An 11,382-nucleotide genomic window follows, 5' to 3' on the forward strand; every position below is an offset into this window, starting at 1 on the left:
TTGTCCAATGTGGCAGTGTTTTGGAGATGTGTGTGTATTTTGAGCGCGGCGGTGTGTACCGCCAATGGAATACTGTGGTTGAAAGACCACTGCATGGATTCGTGGGTCGTAATAGCATGGGCGTGTTTCTGTTGGCGTGGAGGTGGAGGATTTGTTTCTGCCAGTTTATTGCTGACTTTTGGTGTGGCGGTGTTGTGTGGGTGTCTGAATTTCGGCGGATTCCGTGATGTGTGTCATAATAGCTGTGGCGGTCTACCGCAGCCGCGGCGGTGTATTGGCGGTCTTCTGCACGGCGGTAAGCGCCTTATACCGCCAATGTTATAATGACCCCCTAAGTGCCTTATCCATTTCTAAGCTGCTAATCTGACCCTCTAGTTGCAAGTTATCTTCTTCTGAGACTGTATTAAACTTGATAGGGTGAAAAAATTCCTGCATCTCTGTAGCCGAGAATCCAGCCGTATCCTTATACAGGTCAGTGTAATACCCCTGAAACACTTTCCTAATACCTTCATGGTCAGTCACTGTTTGTCCTTGTTGGTCTAGAATCTCTCGGATTACCCCTGCTGCTGCCTTATGACTTGCCCTTACTGCCAACAGGTGACCAGTTCTTTCCCCATACTCGTACCACTCCGACCGTTGCGCGAGATATTTTCCGGCTACTCTATCTGCATTACCCTCATTTATAGCTGCTCTTGCTATAGCTATTCGCTCCTTTATATTCTTCGTATCTTCCCCCCTCTCTATGACTGTGATCAGTTGCATTTCTAGCTCTCTAAGCTTCAAATGAGAATCTCTAATCTTCCTTTGGACCTTTCCTTGTTAATTCAGACTGAAGCTTAGGGTTGCTCCCCGTGCCCCTGCTTTCAAAGTATCCCATACTATCTCTATGGACGCAGAGCCTCTGTTAAACTCTAGAAATTCCACTAACCAATTCCTCATATATTCCAGATATTCAGAGTCACTAAGGAGCCCCCTTTCAAAAGTCCATCTCTTGGTTTTATTTTCTAGACCATCTTTCTCCAAGTCTAATACCAATGGATTATGATCCGACATGACTTGTGGGTGTAACTCCATACTAGCCTGTGAAAGCCATTCAGATGATATCAGAAAAAAATCTAATCGGGCCAGTTTCACATGAGGAGCGGAGAAGTAAGTGTACCCTGGATCTGGATTACGCAGCTTGGCCCAAGTATCCACCAGTCCTAGTTCTTTTTGTAGACCTACTATAGCCTTAAGGACACAAGACTTCCGCCCCTGATATCTCTTCACTCCGGGCACTGAAAGATCTTGTAGCCCATCCCAAGACCCATTGAAGTTAAAGACTCCACATAGAATATACGGGGTCGGCCAGCCAGTTAATTCTATGGCCATAGCGTTAATTACAGTTGGCTCATCTAATACTGCCCCATATACAGAGCACAATGTGAAGCTACCTTCCCTAAATAGACATACTACTACTACCCATCTTCCATTCTTGTCCACCTTCTGCCTCGCAAATTGTATTTTATTGCTCTGATCCAATATCGCCACCCCTTTAGTTTTCACCTCTTGTGCTGAACATGCTATCACCCTCATACCTAGTGATCCTAGTATCCCTCGATTCCTATATTCTACATGCGTTTCCTGCAAGCAGTAGATATCTGCCCTGAGAGTTTTAGCTCCTCCGTGATTCTCCTTCTTTTCCTGGGATCGTTTAGGCCACAAATATTGATGGAAGCAATGCGGAGTCTGGTCATTCTAAGATCTTTCTACCCTCCCCCTACCTTCTTCGCCTCCCAGTCTTCCTATTTGGCCTTTAACTCCAATTGTGTATACTCTTACAGAAGTCTTTCTTTCTCTGCTCTCTCTGGTCTTTTGATTCTGCTTCTGTGCCAATCTTCCCGTCCCTCTCTGCCCCTTCCCCCCCTCCTTTCCACCTCTCGTCCCCTTCAAACCCCCCCAACCCACCACACACCCATCTTCCCTCCACCCTCCCCCCCCCCCCAGGGGTAGCTGGGGGCTCTCTCTCTCAGCCAACCCCCCCTTCCTTGTAGAGCAATCGAGCCTCTAGGCTCGAGTGTTGATGAAGTGTAGATGCAGGATGTCCCGCCCACCACCGAAACCTTTTATATCCAAAAGAGAGAAAAAACACCCCCCCAAAAAAAAAACACACCCTTATTTCAATTCCATCAAATATTTCTTCGCCTGAATCTCTGACGTAAACCATCTCACTTTCCCATTAACCACCGTTTTCAGCCGAGCAGGGGAGATCAAGTAAGCCTCTCCACCCTTATCAAAGAAGGGTTTGATCAGCTGTCGGAGCCGCCATCTCCGCTCCACGGTTGTATGACAAAAATCTGTTTGTGTGAAGAAAGTGACCCCTTCTGCCTGTCGAGGGGTATTGGGATGTGCTTTATCAAAGATTGCCTGTCGCAGTAGAAAATTCCCCAAAAACACCAATATGGCTCTAGGATATTTTGAAGGAGTTGGGCGCGCCCCCTCCCTCCTGGTCGGGGGAAATCTATGTGCCCGCTGTATCTCATTGCTACAGTCCCAATGGTTCAGTTCGGGGAAGGCTTTCTGCAAAAGCTTGATCATATAGTCCCGAATGTCATTTCCTTCCAGTCCTTCCTCTATGCCCAGGAAGCGTAGATTATTCCTTCTATACCGATTCTCGAAATCTTCCAATTTCCACATCACATCAGTCATCTGGCTTTCTTGCATGACATTCTGTTGTTTCAGGGAGTCGACATCCTCTTCGACTGCTACTATCCTCTCTTCCATTGTACCTAGCTTAGTTTCTATCTCAGTGCATTATTTGGCCACCTTACGCACTGATCCTTGCAGCCGTTTTGTAGCCATTCTGGCTCGGCAACTTTCTACCCGTGTTTCCGTTTGGAATTCTTTGATTGAGTTGAGCATTGATTGTAGCATCTTAGAGTCTGTATTGGCTGTGCATGTGTCACTCTTCGCACCTTCAATATCGTCTCCTCTGTCCACACTCCTGGACGGTTGCTGATAGTTCATGCTTGGTTTATTCGTTGTGAAGGCTTCATCTGTTAAATTGATACTGGAGTAATCCAATTTCATAGTCCTGTTCCCACTAGAGGTGGAAAGTTCAGTACCCTCTTTTAGATCAGACCTCATTCTGATGCACTTGTGCTGGCGGTGTCTCTGCCGCACTGTGAGTTCATTATTTGATGAAGCATTCCCCTCCTCCGAGGATATGCTGCTGCCAGAGTCATTAAGGCTTTGCCCCTCAGTGCTGTTGAGTTCTGATTCCTCTGTTAATGAGTAAAATGTATCCCCAGTATCTTTTGACCAGTCCAAGTTCTTAATCTCCGTCCCATTGCTCTTATCCCTTTCTCCTAGACTCTGTGGCCTGCCTTGCTCTTCTGCGCTTCCTCGCAATTGCATTGTATCACTTAAGTCCTTTCCTTGTATCTCTGGCACATGCTGCAACATCAAGGGAGTCTCCTGACATTTTTCCATTGTGCCACTATCAGACCTTGCGATTCCTGGTTGGTATACTCTTTCCTTTCCGGATTTTTCACTGGAGGCCTCCCCCAGTGTTCTTTCTGTAGATATTTGTTCCCCTCCCAGCATAGGGGTTAGCAGGGTAGTTTCAGTTTCTTGTGCCCCTCCTGCCAGGAAAGAAGTGATAGTGCCCTGAGTTTTATTCTTCCCCCTATTTTTCACAGGGGGGGGTCACGTTATCGCTCAATTTAAGATCTTTGCTTTGGCCTGTTGTGCTTCTCCCAGGTTGCCTCCCCGCGATTGAAGTGGGCCGTCATTTAGCCCTGGTCTGGTCCTCTTTCTCTTTACCTGAACACAATGATTTAGCATTATCAGTCTTGTCTCCAGAGTTCTGAAGTATTTTAGGTGCCATCCTTGCTTTCAGAAAGGGGGGGAGTAGTTTCACCAAGCTGGTTAGCCCTACTATTGCTGTTATCAAATCATGTGCTAAACTATATTTCGTGCTTCCAATAGTGCCCTTAGTAGTCCAGGGATAAGTACATGAGTGAGTAATATCCGCCTCCGTGATTAATAACATTAGAGAAATCCTGGTTTGTAGATACAGCTCACCATAAACCCTCTGCCATCGAGTTTAACACTCATATGTACCTTAATAACTAAGGTTCTCTCCCCCTTTCCCCTTTCCCCCCCCCCCCCTTGAGAGAGAAGAGTTGAGAAGGGGAGTGCGCATAAACTGGCGTGTTTTTTTTTTTTTTAAACTTCAGTCAATCCTTAAACCATTTCTCCCCCCTTGGCTTACTTGAGATTACTTGAGACTTCTGCTCTTCTTCCTTGCATAGCCCGTAGTTGAGAGCGCAGAGCAGGCAGGTAGAGTAGAAGACTACTTCCTCCTTTTATTTTCCTGGATATCTCTTCTCTTTGTCTTCTCTTAGTCTAAATGTGTAGCATATCATAGAAGCTACAGGGAGCGTTTACCTGGAAGCATCCGACAGGGATGCCTCCATTTTCATCTCTCCCTGCTTTTCCAAAAATGTTTCCTGAGGGAGAGGCTTCCCCCCCTCGTTGTTTTCACCGGCGTGCTTGATTATCGTAACCAGCAGCTGAAGAAAGCCCTTTGGTTCCAGTCTTGCCCTCGGGGGACCGCCCCCAACGTGCTTGTCTCAGCTGTTCAGGCTACGGCATGGCCGGGACAGTGCAAAGGAGGGGAGGCCTCCCCTCTCGTTGTTATCCGCAGTCGCGGCGCGTCCTCACTCTTCGGTGTCCGGAGTCGGGGTGGGTGTGGTCGCAAGGCTGCGTCCGCTCTACGGCTCCGCCATTTTGCTCCGGGTTCAGGATTTCCAAACATCAAACCGCGATCTGTGGTCGAGGCATACGATAGTTGGAATGTGATGTGCACTTTAATTATACTCCGCACCGAGCCTCCCACGGTGTATTTTAGTTGCTAAAAGAAGTACAGTCAACATTATATTGTCATTGATTTAATAATTCCCTACTCCCATAGGCGTGCATTTTAGAAGCAATGTATATTGCAGGTTTACAATGGACAACGCTATTTTAGAGCGGTGTTCATCCCTTATGACTAGGAACTGCCAAGGAAAGTTATCATAAATTGGAAGAATTTTTAGGCCACTAGCTCTGCGCTTGGCTGTTATGGTGTAGAAATCTGAAAATAAACTTTGTGACCTTTGACACATGGTTGATGGATTCCTTCACTCGATAATACCACTTTGAGATATGTTCACTTACTAACTACAACTAACCAGAACTTAATACATTTTCAATTGTATGTGATTCTCAACACAACGTGTTCTGTAGTGCTTCATGAAAACAAATCAAAATTAGTGGGAAGTAGGTAAACTGAAATGGCGTTATTCTGATGCTAACCAAACGAGACAGGCTGTTGAGAAGCAACATCTTGTTGATGGTATCAAAATGCATCTCAGAGGTCTACTAAAATTAAAATGCACACCATGCTTTGTTAGAAGGGGACATATTTAAGAACCCCTAGCGCCACTGGAGCATCACTTTTCGTGAAGCTCCAGTGATGCAATGCCCTGCGCCGTATTTACAAGTTGGTGTTAAGCCACTTTTGTGGCTTAACGCCACCTTCTAAATACGACCCTTCAGATGCAGCCTTTTATGTGGAAGTGGCGTGCAATGGGTGTTGCTGTGGGCTTGCCACAGCAACACACATTGCATTTTGACTCTGCCCCTCAGATTTACAAGTTTTTGTAAACCTGATGCAGCACCAAAATCTAACACCACCCCAGGGGTGGCGTTAGCAAGGCGTAACAAGGAGGAATACTTTTATTCTTCCTCGTTTTTTTGCTTTTTCTATGTGTGCTGCACTCTGCAGCATGCATAGAAAGACTAAAATGCCAGATATGATTGTTTATGTGCGGGAAGGTGTCCCTTCCCGCACATAAACAATCATTTCAAAATGACACTTTGGCACTTGTGTGTGTGCTGCATTCTGCAGCACACACACAAGTGCCAAATCGCCATTAATGATTGTTTATGTGCAGTAAGGGACACCTTCCCGCACATAAAGAATCAAACCCCTCAACGCAGACATCCTTGCATGATGGTGCAAGAATGCCTGCTTTGGGGCTAGGCAGCACAATTCAGCACCAGCGCAGTAGGAAACGCAGGGGTGTGCCATATTCTAGTAAATACAGTGCACCCCTGTGTTTCTAAAGTGACACAGTGCGGTGCTGACAATTTTGGCACAGCACTGCGCTGTGCCACTTTTTAGTAAATCTCAGATGTTTAGCATTGTTGACTCTGTGCCCACGATGGCTTTGAAACTAGGTCCTGGTGTAATTTTGGTTACGCTTCTGTAATATGGCTTAAGTTTGGGAATTTTACATTGTGAAAATTACACGTAAAGAGCAAGATTATGCTATTACAGCTCCTCCTTTAAACAACATGTCAGCTGAGGAAAAAAATCATATTACAGGAGCAAGGGAACAACACGATCGATTAACACCAAAAAGCAATCGACCAGTTATAGGATGTATCCCAAGTTCAAATGATAGCAGCAATGTGTACATACAGATAACCTCAGCACTTTTAAAATAGCTTAGCAGCCTTAGCCGCACAGGTAAACTTCAATATCAACCACATTAGTAAACAATGTGCACAGCACCCCCGCAGTACAATGTAGTGAATCCCAGGCAATCACTCCCACACACTCACCTCACACTGCTACGTGGTGCCATGGATATCAGGCAGGCTGAAATACACGCACTCTCACACACTCATTTCCAGCACCCTGATTTGGTGCTCCGACATTCAGCAAGTGAGGTGTCAATAAGTTGGCTGACCCCTCTTGGAACTCAGACGTTCCTCCACTCTCCAACTAATTGGCGCCACAAGCGCTAGACATCTCGTAACCTTTCTCAGGATACTAGGCCACTCGTCACCAGTGGTTATACTTATTCAGGTTCCCAGGTCAACGGTGGGGGAAGAAAGAGAGAATGGCTGATCAGGCAACAGTTGACAAATGGAGGTTTAGCCTCAACTCGGGAAGTTCCCTCAGGAGTCTCCAAACTGGTCTTCCAGCACAGGCCCAGTCTGCAAAGGATGGGTGGAGGGTCACCATGGGACACACGCTGTTCTCAATGGCGCCCAGCTAAGCTGGACACTCCAATCCACTAATAGTTATCAGTTCCATGCCTCCTAGGAATGGACGTACCACGTCTAGGGTGGGATGACTTGGGCCACCCCCGGCTTTCCGGTTGCACACAAAGAGTTACCAAATTTGCATCTCTCTGAAAGAAAGCACAACATCGGGTGTGCAATGACTTGAGTCACACCAGATGAATCCAATTACCCACGGAGAGTTACCGATTTCTGTGCCCTCCTGGTATGGGCACAATATCTGGTGTATGAAGACCTGAGTTGCAGCAGGCAATTCTGATTGCATATGCAAAGTGACCATTGTTGTGCCTCCCTGGAATGAGGCACTTCGTCTGGTGCCTGATCACTTGAGTCGCACCAGAAAATTCCACACACACATGAAAAGTTACCAATGAAGTGCCTCCCTGGAATTAGGCATGACATCTGATGTGCAATGACTTGAGTCGCACCAGACACTTCCGAACAGACAAATAGTTCTAATTCCATACTTCCTTGGAATGAGGCACAATGTCTGGTGGACGATGACTTGAGCCACACCAGACAAATTCGGTCACACACACACAGATGTAAGTTCAGAAGTGCTGCATGAGGTAAAATGTGGCACTGCTCCAGGTATACCCCAACCTCCGAGGGTCGCAACCAGTGTCACGAGCACCACTCACAATGAGCATGCAGTTGAGTGTCGCACAAGAGAAATGGAGCAAGCTCGACAAAAGGGGGCAATGCGGGGTTCCTCAATCGGTAAATCAGCTTATTACCAACCAGATGCCTATGTGTGTTATGGCCCCATGGCGAAGGGCCACACTTTTGAATGTGGGCAGTACTTTGAAGACTCTGCACCAGGCATATCTGGCCTCCAGGCACAATACTAAGTTCTGCGCTCACACCGCTGCTACCTGGTGGAATCCAGCAGATGTCAGACGCATAGGAGTGCACCGCTCTCCGGATGACACAGGTAGAAGGCGTAGGTCACTTGCAGCAGGTCTTTGATCTCCCTGAGGCCTCCATGATGAACAGGGGGCAAGCCCTTGGAGGGCACACTTCAGAGATCCACATTACATCAAGCAGTGTGCCCAGGCCAGCCACAACGCAGGAAGGGTGTACCATCCCTTCCCAGGGTAGTAAATACTCCTGTGCATAGCAGATTCCTTTGGCAGTGTGCACCAAGCAGTTCAGGGTCTCCATCCTGTGATCCTGCAAGTGTATTTCTAAGTTACTGAAGTGTAGTATCCCTAGGTATAGTGAAGTGTGCCTTTGATGTTGGTGATGGTTTGAAGGGTTCCACTTTGCACTATGCATGTCTCCTCTAAATTCCAGTCCTGTCTGCCATGGGGCCATCAATTGCAGATCTTAATTTTTAGTGGAGCCATGATCTGGCTCCGAGAGGCCAAGTGTCACAACCTCTCCCTCCAGTCTATCCAGCCAGGCCCTCACATGGCAGAGGTCTGTTGTTCCTGTTGCCCACATTTAATAGCTGTCACTGGGGAATACACAGATGTGCTTCCGCCAGTCCCCAGAGGAATGAATCTGAATTAAAAAGGCAAACACAAGGAGGAGTTTTAGGACATAGAAAAGCCAACTTTCTAGAAGTGGCATTTCCAAGGCATTACTGACAAAGCAACCTTTACAATTGGAAAGGGTTTGTAATTGTAAATCCAATGATAGTAAACATTATGAGGCTGCTTCACTGCAATCCACTATTGCAGCTAGGATTAATTATAAACTTTCCCCCATATTAACCTATAGGCAAAGCAGCTCTTGATGGTCTTAATGGTAGTGAAAACACACACAGGTATTCTTCACTCCCTTTGCACATGTGCCCTGGCTCACGCACCAGCCTGCAGTGCCAGGCTGGACACAAAGTTTGAGAAAGCTACAAAGGTGCAAGCGTGCTCATACAGCCTTGTTGTGACAGGCTCAGTATATATATGAAAACATTACTGTGCAAGTTTGCACATATTGGCAAGCTGTGCAAGGCTCAGTATATATATATATATATATATATATATATATATATATATATATATATATATATATATATATATTATATGTGAAAACCCCAGTGTGCAAAGGTGCACATACTGACATACTGGCAAGCTGTGCCTGGCTCAGTATATATATAAAAACACAATTGTGCAACTGAGCACATGCTGGCAAGTTGTGCCATGCTCAGTATGTATGAAATCACCACTGTAACAACACCAATGAGCAAGTGTGCACATATTGGTAGGCACCACTTCATAACATATGTAGCAAGGTTGCATACACTTTCACACTGTACTTACAGTTTGAAAGCATCCTTGGCCCTAGGAAGATCAAGCAAAACCTCAGGTAAGAGCTGACCTCCTAGGTAGGGAATCCCACGTGGGGGTTCTCTCCTGCACGGCATAGGACACCATTGTGCGCCTGGCCTGCCTTCTTCCCACCGCCTGCTCCATCCTCCAGGGTGCTCTAGGGGTAGCCGAAGGCCTATTCAGGGTTGGCCAAAGTGGGGGAGATGCAACCCAGAGCACAGGCGCACCTGTAACTCTGCCCCTGGTATGTGGTGTACCTTTTTACAGGGCACTCTTGGGTACAGCACCTCAATCAATCACTAAGTGCCCCTCCCTGGCATTGGATAGGAAGGGCGTGTGAACTTTCCCACTGCAGGACAGTGGGAAGGTGCCCAGAGTCCCAAGGCTAAAAGTTTTGAGGAAAAGGCCTAATAAGAGCTATATCCAACAATCACCAATTCTGTGCTAGAGATACTGTTTTATTCAAGGGGCTTGTGGATGGCTTGTATTCATGCCACATTTAGGTTACTTTTGTCTGCATGTGCTGGTTTCTGGCTAGGGTTGTGGTTGCTCCTGGAGTCCAGGCTCATGTAGGTAGACATTTTCCTTTACTCTCCCCAATGTGCTTGCTGGACTTTGTGTGTGTGTGTTTGCGAGATGGTTGATTGGTTTTCTTTTACTTTTAAAAACATATTTCACGGATAGTTGGTGTCTTTTGTGTTTTGTATTTGGGTTATTTTAAATTCTGTTTGAGTTTTGCTCACTTTTTCCATTTTTCTGTGCTATTATATTTTGTTATCTTGTTTGGATTTCCTGTTACATTATTGTTGATGATTTACTGGACTGGTTGTGTAATAAGGCCCACAGATAGTCCCACTCACATTTTTGGTATATATTTGAGCAATCATTCCTTGCAATCCTGCAGAGTTTGTATTGATGGAGCAGGAGGAAGGGATATTAGCCATACAAGGGCAGGAATATTCTCTTCTCCCTTTGTATCCCATGCCTTCTTTTTGCTGACCATATGACAACCACCATTTTGTGGAGCCATTGTGTGCATATGATAGGCAGCCATTTTGTTTTTGTTCCCCATGCCTTCAAGTTCTTTGCTGACCATGTGTTGAGTGACCAACATTTTATGCAGCTTGTGTGTGTGTGTGTGTTTGTGTGTCTGGTGGTCAGTTTGTCTTAGTTCTCAATGCCACCTTCTCTGCTGGCCATGTGGTGAGTGGGTATGTGTGTGTGTGTTTGTGTGTGGCCAGTTTGTTTTTGTTCACTATTATATGTGTGTGGTGGTTATTTTGTCATTGTTCTCCATACTTCCTTCTTTGCTGCCCATGTTGCGAGGCACCTATATTTTATGGAGCCAGTGATTTTACAAGTATTAGTAATCTGTTAATTTCACTTTGAAAAGCCATTTTCTTGGAGCATTAATAGCAACCCATAATTTTTGTTCATTTTTAGCTTTTGTTCTAATATATTTTTCCTGAATTATTTATTTGTGCTGGTGGCTGATTGTACTAGTCTTTTAGTCTTTAGTACACAGTTGTTATTTTTATTGCTGTAGTCAATTTTTGCCTCCCCACCTGCATCCCACATGCCACATGAGCTCTGGAGAGACACCAACGATTGCTATATTAGGTTATTGTTGTGATGTTGCGCAGGAAGGAGCACATACATCCCTGACTTGTTAAACAGATTTATTAGAATAGGCCTGGAATGGCAGGACCACCCAATCATCAGCACAGATATCAGCTCCAAGCTACCCTTTGGTGGTATGGAATCCACACCCTGATGTCACATCATTTTAGATTTCACCAGAGAGGCCTGGCCTTGAATAAAACAATACACTAACCATAACACTTCTCCCTCCCCAAAATAAACCAAAGAAGTGGAAACACAAATGCAAATAATGAAATTAAATATTAATGTAAATTCAAAAAAATCTAGAACAAAATATCTATGCAATGACTAATAAGCATAACACTACAACACTACCTACAAGAACCAT

Source organism: Pleurodeles waltl, chromosome 8 (assembly GCF_031143425.1).
Source record: "Pleurodeles waltl isolate 20211129_DDA chromosome 8, aPleWal1.hap1.20221129, whole genome shotgun sequence".
NCBI classification, from domain to species: Eukaryota; Metazoa; Chordata; class Amphibia; order Caudata; family Salamandridae; genus Pleurodeles; species Pleurodeles waltl.